Below are 17909 nucleotides of genomic sequence, written 5' to 3'. Positions count from 1 at the left end.
TCGACACGGGGGGAGGCAGTGGAAGAGGGCAAAGGCGCGGGGGTGGAAGAGGGTATGCCTGTGGTCATCACCCGGCGATTCAGATTTCTCTCATTCCTTGCCTCAACAACATGCTCTGCTTCTTGAGCTTGCAGGTTCTAGCCTTTCTCTTCTCCTCTTGTTGGCTTGCACTCCGATCAAGCCATGGTGCATATTGCCTCAGATTTGCTTATTTGAGTGTGCTTTTATACATAAATTTTGATTTGTTTGTTTTTCATATTTTTAGGGATATGAGGACAGAACTGTATTGTTGGCAGTGACTGCATCATTTCCACAAGTGATATGGTTGTCGTTGCCGAATCGATCGAGAGGAGAAAACTAGCGAGAGAGAGATGAACACACGCGAGGAAGAAGACACTGATATATTTTGTGCCGTCGAACTCGACAGCGTTTTCTGGTATTCCTTCTATCTTTTCCTTAGCGATTACAAGGCTAACTACCTCCCGATCAGCTGCTCTAGATCCGTGTCCGTCGCTGAATCCCACGACTGCGTCACTAGTGCCATACCGATCGGGAGTTTACATTAAAACAGAAAACGGAAACTGGAGATCGTGCAACATCACGTCTCGCTACCTAGCTACGTGCATGTGCATGGAGCTGTCCCATCGGACACGCATGCATGCACTTATTCTATGCTGAAACAGGTATGCAAGGGAGCTGAGCTTAATTAGGTCCTACATTTCACCCCCTTAAGATCTGCTCCTTAGTACCAACCTCGGACATTCCAAGCTTCTCACGCATCTCGACAAAGACAACATGGCCCAGTGCCTTCGTCAGTGCATCTGCAATCTGCTCCCTGGTACGAATGTGATCCACTTCCACCTGACCCTTCTCCACACAGTCACGTACGTAATGATACTTGATGTCAATATGCTTGCTACGGTCATGATGGACTGGATTTTTACTAAGAGCAATGGCAGCTTGATTGTCCACGAACAGCTTGAACTTGGCCTGCGGCCTCCCGAGCATCTCACTGATCAGACGAGAGAGCCACACACCTTGGCACGCCGCCACTGCCGCAGCGACGTATTCAGCCTCACAAGAAGAGAGAGTCACTATCTTCTGCTTCTGCGAGCTCCAAGTGACAAGATTGTTGCCAAGAGAAAATACATTGCCGGAGGTGCTCTTCCGGTCCTCAATGTCACCGGCATGATCACTATCTGTATAGCCAACAAGCTTCACCTCGTCGTGCCTGGCCTGATAACGACAGCCGTAGCCCAGCGTCCCTCGAATATACCTGAGAATCTGTTTCACGGCTGCCCAATGATGAGTGCTCGGGGTCTCCATGAATCTGCTTACAATTCCCACGGCATGTGCGATGTTAGGTCTTGTGTTGACAAGATAGCGAAGACTGCCTATCACACTGCGGTACAGCTTGGGATCAAACAGCTCGCCTTCATCCTCCTTCCTGAGCTTCAAACGACACTCCATTGGAGTGCTGCTACTGTTGCACTCTTCCATGCCGGCTACCTCTAGGATTTTCTCCGCATAACTCCGCTGATGAAGTATGATTTCACCCTCCGAAAAGGTGCGACAGCACCCGGGAGTCCGGACTCCCTCTTATCTGGCCCGTTCGCCCAATATAAGATTCGTGCTCTGGGCTAGCCAGCAGCAGGCTTTTGGCGGTGTCAGTTTGATTAAGCAGGTCATTTACTCAGACAAGCTGGGCGGCTTCTTTTTCGTTTCAGAGAAATGCCTAGGGAGTAGCAGGCAGAGTAGGTCTGAAAGGAGTTCACGGACAACAGGTACAAGCATATGTGTAGGCTAGCAGGAAGTTAAGCCGGTCAATTCGATGAGACAAGGCAAACAGCGAGCAGCAAAGGCCCGACTCCCCATCATGCAGTAATTTTTTGAAGGCCTCGGATTATTTATGTAAAGCGCTATGTGGCCTCTCCTGCATCTCTTTCCTGAAAGGCATTTTTGTGAAATGAAGTACATGCATCACTCACACAAGATCCCACTGAGTAGTAAAAAGTAAGTAACCTTTTTTACTTTGCTCCTGTTGCTTCAGACAAACATGCACTGTATGTAACGTCCTCGATGCGGCTATATCTCCCACGTGTCGAAGCACGACTTAGAGGCATAACCGCATTGAAAGCAATGTCGCAAGTGAGGTAATCTTCACACAACCCATGTAATACATAAGGGAAAAAGATACATAGTTGGCTTACAATCGCCACTTCACACAATTACATGAATAAAGCATTACATCAACCAGATACAATCTTCAACCAAGTATATAGATGCATTAATTAAATAAGAGATATTGTGATATCCCAACAAGTAAACATGTTCCAACAAGGAACGATCTCCATGTTCCAACAAGGAACAAACTTCAATCTTCACCTGCAACTAACAACGCTATAAGAGGGGTTAAGCAAAGCGGTAACATAGCCAAACAACGGTTTGCTAGGACAAGGTGGGTTAGAGGCTTGGTTCAATAATATGGAAGGCATGATAAGCAAGTGGTAGGTATCGCAACATAGGCATAGCAAAAGAGCGAGCAACTAGCAAGCAAAGATAGAAGTGATTTCGAGGGTATGGTCATCTTGCCTGAGATCTCGCAAGGAAGAAGAACGAGTACATGAAGAAGACAAAGCGGACGTAGTCGAACCAAAACTCACTACTCCGGAACGAAACCGAAGCTAACGCGAGGAGTAACCCGGAAAGAAGCAAACAACATAGTAAACAACCAACACATGAATATGGCATGATGCACAATCAAGTATGATGCATGTTCGGTTTAAATATGCATAGCATGACAAAGTGCACAAACAATCCTACAAATTAAGTGGAGCTCAATATGCAACGAGTTGCATATTGACGGAACAACACATGACTTATTTAGTTCTCTCCCGTTTATGTACTCAACAATATTAAATGATGTTAAACATGGCAAGAGGTGAAGCATATGAAAACTAACTATCTAGTCAAGTTTAAATGAGGCCGAAACAACAAACAACAAGTCCGGAAACTCCTCATGTGCATATATTAGGTTTTGTACTGTTCTTCCCTAAACATAATTTTAGAGTTGTTAAACATACAAAGTAAGGCCACCATGTTAAACTAGGCATTTTTCTACTCCATTTACATATAAATTTTGTTAAGTTTGAAGCTACGGTTATTTAGTTATGAAATAAATCATTTTAACATGGCATTATGCAAAATAAACACAAACAACATTTTAAACATTTTAAACATGGATAAAAGTTGCATATTATGAAACTAGACAAAATTCTAGGCATTTTACATATATGAAATGTTTTATTTAGATCCATGGATATTTGGTTATTAGCATCTTAAAGAAGTGGCATTTCCTGTAAATATGTATGCACTGGAAAATGCTAAAATCACAGATCTTAAATGAGGCAAAAATTGGGGGGGCTAAATGTCCCTGATGGTGTTCAAACACGGGTCTCCCTTGTAGAATCCCGTGGCCTGATCCACTGCGCTACTGCTGTGTGCTTGGCATAGATGCAGATAAACCTCATAAGACCACCAAGAAAAGCGGACCTTGGCCCTCCATGGTGGCACGGAGATCGCCGGCGACGATGGCGAGAAAAGCAGCGACCGTTGAGGCTAGAGAGCGGCGGCGGGGGTGCGGATCTTGGTGTGGTTGCGATGCATGCGGGGGCTCGCGTGAGGATGGACTAGCTGGACATGGCTACGGCCATGGTTGCCGGCTGGTTCAGAGAAGATGCGCGTGGGCGTGTGCGCAAGCGAGGAGCAGAGAAAACAAGGGAGCCTCCGGCGCATGCGAGCGGGACGGCGAAGGAGCTTGTCGGAGGAAACTCCGGCGACCAAAAGCTACGGCTGAGGTGCGCAAATGAACCGCAACGGGGACCCGAACTCCCGCATGTCTCGCACAGCACCAAGTGACGATGGAGGCGTCGCTGGCGTTGAGGAAACAGAGGCGGTGAGGCCATACTTGAACTCGAAGAAACACAGGTCAAAGTGGCGCGAATCTAAGCTGGATGAGCCCTACGCGACAAGCGGAACCTACTACGTCAGGCTCGAGACGGAAAGAGGCCGAACTCCTCGCCGGTGACGAGGTCCGACGGAGTCGAGCTCGGGAATCACATGGAACACGCGTAACAGAATGCAATCGAGGGGAAACAATGACTGGGAAGGTGCGCATGCTCACCACGAACACGCTCGGGTGCTCGGCTCGGCGAGAGATGGACGGAGGGATGACGGGGCTCACTGAACTTGGCGCTACTCTGGACCATGAAGAAGATGAACCGGAGGAAGATGACATCGTGGAGGCCTGGAGGGAGTCGATCGCGTCGGCCTTGGGTCCTTCCAGCTCCTGGCCTTGATTGAAGACGAAGAAGACGACGTAGGCGAGCCGACCAGGAGCGAAGACAATGGCGGAGGAGGGCTATGGCCGCGGCGGAGCCATGGAACTGCTCCAGGAGCTCTCTGGTGGAAGAGGTGACGGCTACGTTGGGTGGCTCACCTACGGCGGCGGCGGAGGGAGGAGAGGGAAAGAAGGGAAACCCTAGGGGCGAAGCGCTGGCTTTATAGGGGAAGCGTGGGCACCGTGGTGGCCACGGTGGCCTTGTGCGTGCTCTGCTGCCTCCCTCTTTTACTGTGAGAAGGAGAGAAATCTAGAGGAGGAAGAAAAAGGTGAGGGGAGAGAGGTTGACAGGCGGGCCCAGGGTAAAAAATATGCTACATGGAGGTGGAATTACCAGAGTGGGAGGTGGTTGGCGGGCTGGGCTGGCCTGGTGGTACTGCTTCTGCCTCTTTCTTTTCTTTTCCATTTCTTTAGACAGAAATACAAAAAGGAAAGAGCAGGGGAAAAGGAGAGGAGCTAGAGAAATATAAAAAATATTCTCATGATCCTGAAAATGTGCTCTATTTAACAAAATTGGTTTGGAGATTTTTGAAGGAAGTAAAAATAATTCAAGTTTGAATTAAAGTCAAACTTGAACCATTTTAAACCCTAACCGAAACAATTCCAATAGAGATGAAATTTGACAGAGAGGCTAGGTACATGGTGTTAGAATATTGGGGAAAAGATGAACATCAAAAGAGAAGGGAAAATGGCACTTGCAGAAATGGAAGAAAGGAAAGGAAGGAGGAGTGATGGTGCAACAACCACACATGGAGCATGCAACAATACAACATGCATGAATATGACAATGCACATGATGATATGATATGCAAAGCATGACACACAAGCAATGACAAGGCAACAGCAGCAAATAACTGGAGGACACCTGGCACATCGGTCTCGGGGCGTTACAACACTCCACCACTATGAGAGGATCTCGTCCCGAGATCTAGAATGGCACCGGAGGGACAACAGAAGAGAAAGAGAAGAGGTAAGACTAAGTTGCTCCTTTGACAAACGAGTGAAACCAAAGAACCTTGCCAGGTTGAACAAATTCGAGAAAAAAATACAAGGAAGGTGAACAAAGTCGAAAACACTCCGTTAAAAAAGAGGGACAAAGAATATTGCGAAAACCCTGAGGTTGAAGGGCAAGATATATATTGAAACTACTCCGGTTAAAAGGATAAGCATGAAAAGATCATGATCTTCACAATTCGAGATGATGATTGAAAAGAGTAACATCACAAAGCCTCCGGAAGAAATGAAAGAACGGAATGGGATGGACGGAGAGGAACAAGATCTTGAGAGAGCATGCTTACAACAAATGCTGGAATGGAGTTGTTCTATTCTCAACAATGAAAAAAAATAAGCTTGATATGGTCTTATGGAACACATCTCAAATTACGAGGTGACATCCTGCCACTCACAGGAAAAGAATTGGATTGATATGAGCAAATTGACAAGAAAGTATATCGCACCGGAAAGGAAAAATGAAGAAATTGGATCATTCATAAGCACCATAAATAGCCACAATCCTTAGGGAAAGTTTTAGGTGAAATATAACCCAAGATAACTCCAATGGCAAGATTGATGGATTTAAAATATCTCATTCTTAACAACATGCGAATCATGGAACATGAACTCAAATTATCAAGAATGACATAATACCACCTCTATTGATACAGAAGAAAGAATTGCACTGTAGATTGCAAGATGAAGAATACTTGATCTCCTTAGAAAAGAATCTCGATGAAAACTTCGAGAAGGGATAAAATCCTTGATGAACCATCATGTAGAACCTTCATGAAGAACTCCGGTAACAAAAGAATGATCAAACGAAATGAAGGATGACAAGAATAAGGTTGAAGCCTTGCAATGATTTACATGGAGCTTCGCGACGATATAATGCAGAAAAACTTGGAAATCCGGAAAAGAAAAGATGAAACAACTGAAATCAAGAATTTTGATGAACCTCCGGAATAAGGAATTAAATCACTTGGATGAAACAATAATAAGAATTACATTATGCTTATCCTTCACCAATTCAAATTGATGACAAGCAATGGATTTGACATACTACTTATCCTCGTAGAAAGATTAAGATAGATATCGCGCCAACTTGGAAAGGTATTGAACGAACCACCGGAAGGGTTTGGAAGAATGAATGAATTGATGTGATAACCAAGGAAAAGATCTTAAATGAACCATCGAATTAATTGGAAATGAACGAAGAAAAGATAGAGAAACACTGGGAAGAATTATAAAATGAACAAAGATGCTTGAGAGGGTTTAGATACATGAGAACGAAGAGATCACGAGCCGATTAAAGATCACTTGAACGAAGCACCGGTCAAATTTGAGAATGATAGCTGAAAGCTGAGTATGAATAAGTCTTCTTAAATGATGGGCTTCCGGGGAAAGAAATGGAAAACAACTCATGAAATGCTCCGGATGGGTGAAAAGAATTCTCACAATCGAAAAATTATTATGAGAGGATGGAAACAAGCTAGAAACACGAATCTTGAAGAGAGTGGAACAAGATATGGAGAAAATTCTTCTTCGGTCTTCAAAATCTAAGAATTACGACGAGAAACACCACCATGAATTGCTGGGATACTCCGGAATGAAGAATGGAAAGGTTGATCCACCGATGAAAAGAAATGAAAGATCTTGGAGAAAGACATTTGACTGATGACAATTCATTCTTACGTCAAACTTCGAAAAGAATTTGATGGTGGCTCCGGGAAAATAGAAGAGTCGGGTAAGATCCTGGAAAAAGACCTGTGGGTTAGGGCCCACTTAAAAGAAACATCGTAGAATGATTCAAAAGAGAGAAAGCACCGGTTAAATTAAATGACTTGAATGAGGGAACATCCTCGAAAGAGGTTGAACGAATGTAGAGTGGAAACACGAATCTTCGAGATATCTTCAGCACTCCGGAATAATAAATAGCGAGAAGTGGAATGATAATGAGGTGCACCGGCATGAGAAAGCATTGAAACGAGGAAAAAGGTATGATCAACAAAACTTGACTTAAAACCACCGGAGAAGAAAAGGAATGAGGAATGAGGAACTTGAAGCTCCGTTAGAATCTTCATGAGAAACACCAGATAAGAACATTGACGGAGAAAAATAATGGAGAGACTTCATATGAATAAAAGGATACTTGATTAAGAAATCTGAGTCTTTGAAGAAAAAAGGGTGGGTGGGTGGGAAAAACAAAGACAACTTGGAACAGATGAAGCAAACACCGTTGACGAAAAAAAACTGAGATTGAATCTTGCGGATGTTGAAATGATCGGATCCACTTAAAGAGAAACACGCCGGTTGAAAAAGGATTGACAGCACAATCTCGATGATCAAGAAGGATTTGTATTCACATCGGAGTATGGGAACACCGCTTCGGGAAGGTATGGAATCGACATTTGACATTGAAGCAACTCGAATGCCACAACTCAAAAACAAAACAAAGGATTGGCTTGCAGAATAAGCCGGAACAAACATATGATAGAGATTTCGTCCGAAATTTTCGTGGTGGGGCCTACACGGGCTCGATCGTACAACACCATCATGTACAAGGCAGTGCACATGACATACGAAGCGTCCCCGAGTCAGCATAGCCAAGGACTCTTTAAGACACAACGAGACCACTGTAAAACCGACCGTGAATAGGCGGACCACTAGACGTCGAACCCCAATTTCGTATCATACATCTGTCAGAAAAGATATCCTAAGAGCTACTTGAATTCCGACTTATAAACTCCCGAAATTTTCCGGTTATGCAATCAGGTGTTGGGAATACATGGGAAGCATAATATCTCACCCAAAACTAGCAAATCCTACATCTAGCTGTGTCCATCCTTCAACACATAACCAAGAAACCTTCGAAAATCATCTACCTCAACCTTCGAAAAGCATCCGTTATATGAGTTATGGCAATGCTCACGAACTCCCGCCCTAGTACTGGGTGGCGTCGAGGTTATCTCACCAACAACTGCATAAAAGAGATTTTCGATGTCGGCGAACTAAACTCAGGTATTCCAGAACTGCAACGATAAAATTGTGACGACAACACCTCGGAGCTCAACTCCCCGGGACACTGCCACAACCCCTAAAGGTCAGGAGGCACCAAGAACAATGTTCTCGTCACAAAACCATCGGAACGATTCCAAGATACCCGCGTGATCCTAAAAATATATTTTAGTGAAATTTGAGAAGAGAAGAGTCAAAACTCTACGTCAGGATGCCTTACCAGAGCGATGAAGGGACTGGGGAGTAAAAAAAATTCCTAAACTCTCCGATATATAATTCCTAAAAGACTCAAAACATATTTCTAGACTCAACAACGTCCGCTAATTCGATCAAGCAATGGGGGCTCCTAAGGTCGGGGAAGGCTCTGATTACCAACTTGTAACGCCCTCGATGCGGCTATATCTCCCACGTGTCGAAGTACGACTTAGAGGCATAACCGCATTGAAAGCAATGTCGCAAGTGAGGTAATCTTCACACAACCCATGTAATACATAAGGGAAAAAGATACATAGTTGGATTACAATCGCCACTTCACACAATTACATGAATAAAGCATTACATCAACCAGATACAATCAATGTCCTACTACGGAACCAAAATAAAAGAAAAACCCCAAAAGCGACAAGGTCCCCGATCGACCCCAACAGGGCTCCACTACTGATCAACTAGAACGAAACAACACAAAGGACAAGATCTTCATCGAGCTCCTCCTGAGCTTGGTTGCGTCATCTGCACGGACTCATCGGCACCTGCAAGATGGTTTGGAAGTATCTGTGAACCACGGGGACTCAGCAATCTCGCACCCTCGCGATCAAGACTATTTAAGCTTATGGGTAAGGTAAAGGTATGAGGTGGAGCTGCAGCAAGCGACTGTGAAGGGATTGACAACCCCTAATCGCGTTGGTTGTGAGTAGCTAACGTTTTGTGGAGGTACGAGGGACTTGAGCGTGGCCTCCTACTGGATTGATACCTTGGTTCTCAAAAACTGAGGGAAATAGTTACGCTACTTTGCTGCATCATCCCTTCCTCTTCGGGGAAAACCAACGCAAGCTCAAGAGGTAGCAAGAAGGATTTCTGGCGCCGTTGCCGGGGAGTCTACGCAAACGTCAACATACCAAGTACCCATCACAATCCCTATCTCTCGCATTACATTATTTGCCATTTGCCTCTCGTTTTCCTCTCCCGCACTTCACCCTTGCTGTTTTATTTGCCCTATTTTCCATGTCAGAACCAAAAAGAGTTGGGGGTTCTCTCCCATGTTCTAGTGCTTTAGACAATCTTGCTATCTTATCTAAACTCATAAATCGGAATGCTATAGCAAAACTTGCCGGAGTTATCAATGAGAACCTTTGTAATTTTGATGAAGATGATTCTGGAATTTTTCGTTACTTACTTGATGAATCTTTGAAAGATGTTTGGGATAGGCTGTTAAGGATCCGGGCTAGCTATGTACCCCAATATCAAATTTAGGTTTACTTAAAAGCTTTTATGTTGGGCCACCCGCTTCGTTCAAACAAGTTTTAGATTCTATTTTTGAAGGGGGTTTCCTTGAAGGGGACCCCATAGATACCTATGAGAGGATGAAAACTATATTTGGGCACCCCATTAATGAGAAAGGTGAAATCACATCTCTCTTGCTTTCTTACCAAAACGAATCTATTAAAGAGATAAAAGCTAGCCTAGATGCCAATTTCACATTCTTAATCTTTCTTCTACCATTAATGGACATGTACTTTGTCAAAATAGAAAGATTAATTCCATAGATAACAAGTTTGCTCTCTTTCTCCCTAAAACCAAGAATGGCAATACCTAGATCTATCCTCGCTTTTATGCCTAGCTAGGGGCGTTAAACGATAGCGCTTGTTGCGAGGCAACCCAATTTTATTTTTATTCCTTGCTTTTTGCTCCTTCTTAGTAATAAATAAATTATTTAGCCTCTGTTTAGGTTGTGTTTTTTGTGTTAAATTAGTGTTTGTGCCAAGTAGAACCGTTGGCAGGACTTGGGGAAAGTCTTGTTGAACTTGCTGTAAAAAACAGAAACTTTAGCGCTCACGAGAACTTCTATCATATTTATTTGAAGAGTGCTATTTGGTTAATTCTTTTTGCAGATGATTAATAGATAAATTCCTCACGTCCAGAAATTTATTTTAGAATTGTTGGGGTTCCAGATCTTGCGCTAGCTATAGATTACTACAGATTGTTCTGTTTTTGACTGATTCTGTTTTTCGTGTGTTGTTTGCTTATTTTGATGAATCTATGGTTAGTAAAATAGTTTATAATCCATAGAGAAGTTGGAATACAGTAGGTTTAACACCAATATAAATAAATAATGAGTTCATTAGAGTACCTTGAAGTGGTCTTTTGTTTTAGCTAACGGAGCTCACGAGTTTTCTACTTTAAGTTTTGTGTTCTGAAGTTTTCCAGTTTTGGGTGATTTCTTTTGATGGATTATGGAACAAGGAGTGGCAAGAGCCTAAGCTTGGGGATGCCCATGGAACCCCCAAGATAATCCAAGGACACCAAAAAGTCAAAGTTTGGGATGCCCCGGAAGGCATCCCCTCTTTCGTCCACTTCCATCGATAATTTACTTGGAGCTATATTTTTATTCACCAACATGATATGTGTTTTGCTTGGAGCGTCTTGTATTATTTTTGTCTTTGTGTTTTAGTATGCCACAATCATCCTTGTTGTACACACCTTTTGAGAGAGCCATACATGAATTAAAATTTGATAGAATACTCTATGTGTTTCACTTATATCTGTTGAGCTAAGTAGTTTTGCTCTATGTGCTTCACTTACATCTTTTGAGCTAAGTAGTTTTGCTCTATGTGCTTCACTTATATCTTTTGAGCGTTATAATTTTTCTCTATGTGCTTCACTTAGATCTTTTAGAGCACGGTGGTGGATTTGTTTTAAAGAAACTATTGATCTCTTATGCTTCACTTAAATTATTTTGAGAGTCTTAATAGCATGGTAGTTTGCTTAATAATAATATGCTTGGTATTCAAGATCTGTGAAACTTTCTTTTGAGTGTGTTGAATACTAATAAAAGATTGAAACATGATAATTGTTTTGAGATATGGAGGTGATAATATTAAAGTCATGCTAGTTGAGTAGTTGTGAATTTAAAGAATACTTGTGTTAAAGTTTGTGATTCCCGTAGCATGCACGTATGGTGAACCGTTATGTGATGAAGTCGGAGCATGATTTATTTATTGATTGTCTTCGGGGAAAACCAACGCAAGCTCAAGAGGTAGCAGAGTGTTGACATCGTCCTTAGAACAAATACATTACAAATATTTTTCGGCATGCAAGTTTTGCCCAAAAACAGGGGGCATGTATTGACACCAGATTTTGGCATAGTCAAAAACACAATTAAGATGGCCTCAAATGAAAAGGTGCTCAATGCGATAAAGTTCTGTATCGTCAAAAAGGAGAAACTTTGATTTTTGGGCCATAGCCATCCGATCTCATCTCTAAGGCCAAAGTTGTGTTTGAAGTAGTCAGATTTTGTATTCAGAACACTATTTGGCTGATTACGCTCCCAAGGCGGCCTCGTATGAAAAAATAATACACACGGTTTGTCTTCGTCTCGTTGAAATAATCGATTTTGAAATAAATTTTTTTCCATCCCGAGCTCGTATACAAAAGTTAGAGCCATCGGAATGCAGCTCTGTCACGAGGCAAAAAATGGTGTGCCCCACCAGACACCCTGTCTGATGAGTAGCGCGAATAATAGTCTGTTTTACGCGAGTGGTTTGACCCTCAGGATGACCTCTGATCAGAAAACGTTCAACATGAAAGTTGTTCGTATCATCGAAACGGTCAAGATTGCTTTTGGACACGTTTCCATCCGAGATCGTTTACAACCACAAAAAAGGCCCACAAGGTGCAGCCAGTTTAAACCGAACAGTTTTCGAATGTTCCGACAGAACCAATCCGAATTTGACTAGGGTTTTGGACGTGAATCCAATCCTTTTTCCTTGCACGGGAAGTCCAACCGCCTCTCATATACCAAAGGGGTGACGGCCGATTAAACACACACAATCGAACAAATCATCTACCACTTTTTATCATTTTATTTTTCTCCTTAACCCTGGTTCTTCTTCTTCCTCGTTCTTCGTCCTTTCTTCTTGTTGCAGGGCGGCGAACCTCAAGGCCCTAGGGGCGATCAGGTCGACCTAGGACAGCCCATAGCCGTCGTACGCCCTGACGGGGTCCCTCTCGGGCGTGTGGGGTTTCGGATCCTCAAAACCACCCGCCGGATTGCCTGCGTACCGCGCTTTCGGACGGGCCTCCTTCGACGTGAACTGCGGTGCATCACCCCCGGCGTCAAGAGTACACGGTGACGTGTCCGTGTGCGAACACATAGTATCTAATGTGCGGCAAATAAAGGGGCACACGATTTTCTTGGCATGAATCCTACTAGGACACAAGTCCCCGTGGAAGAACTTTCTCTAGATACTTCATTTTTTAAAACATATGAACTTTCTGTAGATACATCATTTTTTAAACATGTGAACTTTCTGTAGACGTAAGTTCTGGACATTTTTTTAACATGTGAACTATTTTATGTGGAACGTGCACTGTTTTAAATGGTACGAAAAAAAATTGGATTACACAAAAAATAATGTAATGTCGAACATTTTCCGAAAAAGTCACATACATTTTCTTGAAATGCGTGAAAAAATGTCACTTACTGTTTTTTGAATGGTGCAAGCATTTTCTAACAGTTGAGCAAACTTTGTTTATTGAACAATTTTCAAATGTGCGATGAACACTTTTAACAAATTAACCAAATTATATTTCCATATTCAAAGTATTAGTATTTTTAACACATGTGTACGTCGCGTCTACTTGCTCCCACCATTGGACTTATAAATATTCCTGCAAGAACTCATGTATAAACTAGTACGTGATGGCAACTCCCTCTTCTTAATGTGCATGCGCTACAAACTCACAATTAATTAATCATTGATGATTTTCCATACACAATCTTAGCCAGCCGTCACTAAACTTGTTCTTCGTGAACATACATCTCCAGGTTTTTAGAGATGCCGGCCGTCAATGGCCAGTGGAGGGCCCATCGAACGAGTGGTCAGAGCCTTGAACCGAGGCTCATCTGGCTGCATCCGGCATCGTCAACCTTTAGCTGTTAATGGTTCCCGGCTGAACCAGGACGTCTCCACAGGTCTGACTTAGGCGCCAGAAAACAATCCAACGAACTACTCCTTCGTATACGCGAGAGAAGCAAAGCGAAGCAATTGAATGGAAGGCCGTTGGCTCTAGCGAAAGAGCATTGTGGAGTTTTTTCTTCTATTATTAACTGGAACAAATTCAATCCATTACTGAACTGAACTCGCTTGTTGTAGAGCGAAGCAAACATGAGTTGGATATACAATTACGTTCCGTCTCTTCTTTGTCCTCTTGTCCTCAAACACGCGCGCGTTGCATCGATTATTAAATGCAACCGACGGATTATTAAACCAACTAAGATTAAACGGCTGGTTTCCATCATCCTTCTGGATGCCCTCGATCAATCCATAAGACAATCTCAGCCAGCAACCACTAAACTTCTTGTTTGTATTCATACATCTCGAGGTTTTTTACTTTTAAGAGAGATGCCCACTGTCAATGGCCAGCGGAGCAACCATCCGACGATCCTTGACCGAGCACCCATCTAGCTGCCTCCGACGTCGACAACGTCTAGCTCCTTAATGGCTCCCGGCCAAACCACTAGTAGACTGTTAATGAGGGGCACTCCCAGCCACACGTCTTCGCGCGGATAGCCTCATCCGTCCGGGTATATAAGGGGCTCCGTCCCCAAGCCTCCTCCACTCTTCATCGAGAACATCACCGGAGCCACCACAGCTTCGGATCCCGCCAGCACCTACTCCTTTCCCCCAATCAATCGCCACGGCGGCTGCCGTGCTCATGGCCCAGTTGAAGACCCTTGTCACATGCATGCTCGCCATGGTCATTCCACCGTCAACCCCCTACTAAACCTGTGTGGTTGCTGGCTGACTATGCCTTTAGCTTCTCATGAAATGGTCCATCTAGGGTATGGTGGATGAGTATTTCCAGTACTTGCAGTCGATGGACGAGGATGGCAGCTCAGGCCCAGGCTTGGTCCCTGAGGTCATCAACCTCTTTATCGCCAACACCAACAGGATCCTCAACGACATCGCCGGCCTGCTGTCCGCCCCCAAGACCCCCTTCTTTCCATCTGCTTTCGTCATGTCATCTTGGGTACTTATTTCGTCTGCTCTGCTTTCCGATACCCAGGAACCAGCCCATGGACTTCAACAAGGTCGACGACCTGGTGCATCAGCTCAAGGGGTGCAGCTGCAGGTGATGATGCTAAAACATTTCTTTGTCGAACCCATTTATAACTGTATGTTGTTCTCAACCGCATCCATGGAAAGTGAGAGCACCAGCGCCAAGTCTAGGACTTGAACCCTCATGGGATGGGCTGGGTAATACCACTATTTTCCTAACCATCCAACCACAGTTGGTTAGCGTATACATGTTCTAATATGGTGCTATGTTGATTGATCACTAGACTATGCGTGGTCAGGCTCAAACCAAAATGTTAAACTGGAAATTTGATTTATAATTGTTTGTTTGTTAACTTACAATCATATCTAATGGCTATAAAAATTTGGTTTATTAATTTTACGGTCATATGTTTCTAATTATTGTGGTAATTTTTAGTCTATTTATCTTTTTTGGGAAACCTGACAAATACTTTGATATATAATAGAAGATAGATGTGGCTCCTTTCAAAATCAATGTGCTCCCTTGGGGTATCAATGTGTTGCCTTGCTAATAATTCTCGCCTAGCGCGAGGCACTACTGGGCCGATCCAATATTATAGCTATGTGGTAGTTTTTTTTATGTTTATACTTTTTTCACTATTTTGCATCGGTTTTCTTCTGTCTTTCCTTGGTTTTCGTTTTTTCCTCTTTCCTTACCATTTTTTATTCAGTTTCTTTGTCTTTTCTTCTGTTTTTCTGAGGTTTCTTATTTTATTTTCTATTATTTTTTCTATGCACATTGTACACTTTTGAAGCACATTACAAACATTTTCATTTTGAAAATATATGTTTTGGTGTCTAGTATTTTTCATAAACATTGTGCATTTTTTATACATCTAAAATATATTTTGAATATATATTTAATATTTTCAATACTTGACTAGTAATTGTCCAAATACGTGTTTTGAACATTTTCCCAAAATACAAGTTTTCAACATTTTGTATGGTACGAAACACTTTGTTTTAATTACACAAAAAAATTATAATGTCAAACATTTTCGAAAAATGTCACGTACATTTTCTTGAAATGCATGAAAACAGTAAATGTTACTCGCTGTTTTTTTGAACAGTACAAACATTTTCTAAGAGTGGAGAAAACTTTGTTTATTGACCCCATTTTAAAGGTGCAATGAACACTTTTCAAAAATTAACCAATTTATATTCTTATAATACAAGTATTTACTTTTTTAATATAAACAAAATAAAATGGGAAAAAGCACATGTGTGACATCACGTCTACTTGCTCCCTTTAGGTGAGCTCGTCTACCGTCTCGACATGCTCATCCACTTTACTGTCCCAGCTCTTGCCCTACCTCCTGGATACCGGATTCAGCTTGCTCGCCTGCCGCCATACACTGGAACTTCGTGCGATGGCCTCCAGCTCTAACTCCCTTCCTAGCCTAGTCTCAGATGAGTCTCAGATGAGCACGGCCCCGACACGACTGGACCCTCCGCCCAGGCATCGCCTCACTCACTCAACTGAGCCGTTGCTCTGCCTCGAGCTAGCGCCTTCTCCACCACCTTCTACCCCATTGGAGGTGAGCACTGTCGCAACCCGGACTGGCCATTGTTGTCTCTCTCTTCTCGGGTGTGTCATTTTGATTTTCTCTCTCCACCTTCAGGTAGCGGTCAAGCTAGTCAATTACAAGCGAAATAACATGCTCATGATGCGAACATAGCTCGCTGCCATCGCGAGGACCCTCTGAGGGTCTCGCCTTCTGAGTCCAGTTTCTGTTAAGCTAGCATTGTATGTGGCTTTAGTTTAGTCGGCACTCTGTTTTCACTAGAGTATTTGGCTTTAGTTCAGTGTATAATTTGGTTTAGCAGTCACTTCCGTTTTCACTAGTGAATACCAAGTCTAGATCTGGTTGCATCCACTTTGTCCACACCTTCATCACTTGCACTTGTCAATGTATAATAAAGATCCATGCATGTAAACATACTTTTCATTTATGCTTAGGAAAATAGCAATTCCTAAACGCATATGAAGCAAAACATGATGGAGTTGTACCAAATCTAACAATAGATATTAGTTACCATCTCGTGTTGGAAATCGCCCAACAGAAGCACCAAGAAATGTTTACTTTCATTCTCCGAATTTTTGTACTTGTATTCAACGTGCTGTGGACCTTCCACAAGACCTGAGACATCATTTTAGCCTGGTCAACTACAGCAATTAGAAGTGGAATGTGAAGACATGAAGAGATTTCATAGATGACATGATGGATCAACAGAGTAAGAGAGCAAAGCAACACACCAACCAATCGACGTCCAAGGGTGGGGAAGATCACACTCGAATCTAAGGGTGGGGAAGTCCAAGATGAAACAATGGCCGAGATCACACAGTAAAATGAAGACTTAGAACTCTCTCATCATTTGAAAATATTCCTGTTTGAATAATTGTTTTTATAGCATCATTAAAAATACTGATTAATGTAAAACTTATGCTTTCTTTCACCTTACTTGCCTCTCTTCTTGATTCAAGCCGTTGTTGGACTGAATCTTCTTGTGTCTTTCCAACCGAGCGGACTCGACGGAGCACTATGATGCCGGCAAGGAGTGGCGCGGCCCTGCCCGAGGAGGTCGTTGAAAAAAATACTCATCAGGATTCCGCCGAAGGACGTTGGCCGCTGTCGTGCCATCACCATGTCATGACGAAGTGTGAAATCCACACCCGCATTCTTGCATGAGCACCGCTGGCGCCAGCCGTCGCTAACCATTATCGATGGCCATGGGCGGCACACCACCCTTGAATGGTGCAAACATATTCTAAGAGTAGAGCAAACTTTGTTTATTGAACAATTTTCAAATGTGCAATGAGCACTTTTAAAAAATTGACCAAAATATATTTTCATAATACAAGTATTTAGTATTTTTCTAAAATAAAAAAAAATAAAAAAAATGTGTGATGTCACGTCCACTTGCTCCCTACATGTGAGCTCAGCTTCCGTCTCGACATGCCCATCCACCTTGACGATGCGGTTTCCAACCCTACCTCCCGCATACCGGATTGAGCTTGCTTACCTCCCTCCACACACTAGAACTTTGTTGTATAGCCTCGAGCTCCAGCTCTCCTCCTAGCCTAGTCGCGGAAGAGCTTGACCCCGACACGGCTTGACCCTCCACCCTGGCGTTGCCTCACTCACTCAACCGAGCCGCTGCTCTGACGAGCGCCTTCTCCA

General features: G+C 43.1%; 1 pseudogene; it reads left to right on the top strand.

Moving 5' to 3' along the window:
- The first annotated feature begins 4406 nt into the window (after positions 1-4406).
- Positions 4407-14765, top strand: LOC119334123 (annotated as a pseudogene).
- The last annotated feature ends 3144 nt before the right edge of the window (positions 14766-17909 follow it).

Source organism: Triticum dicoccoides, chromosome 7A, assembly GCF_002162155.2.
Source record: "Triticum dicoccoides isolate Atlit2015 ecotype Zavitan chromosome 7A, WEW_v2.0, whole genome shotgun sequence".
Lineage (NCBI taxonomy): Eukaryota > Viridiplantae > Streptophyta > Magnoliopsida > Poales > Poaceae > Triticum > Triticum dicoccoides.
The sequence above is the reverse complement of the archived record's forward strand: the minus strand, read 5'-3'. Positions and strand labels throughout refer to the sequence as shown.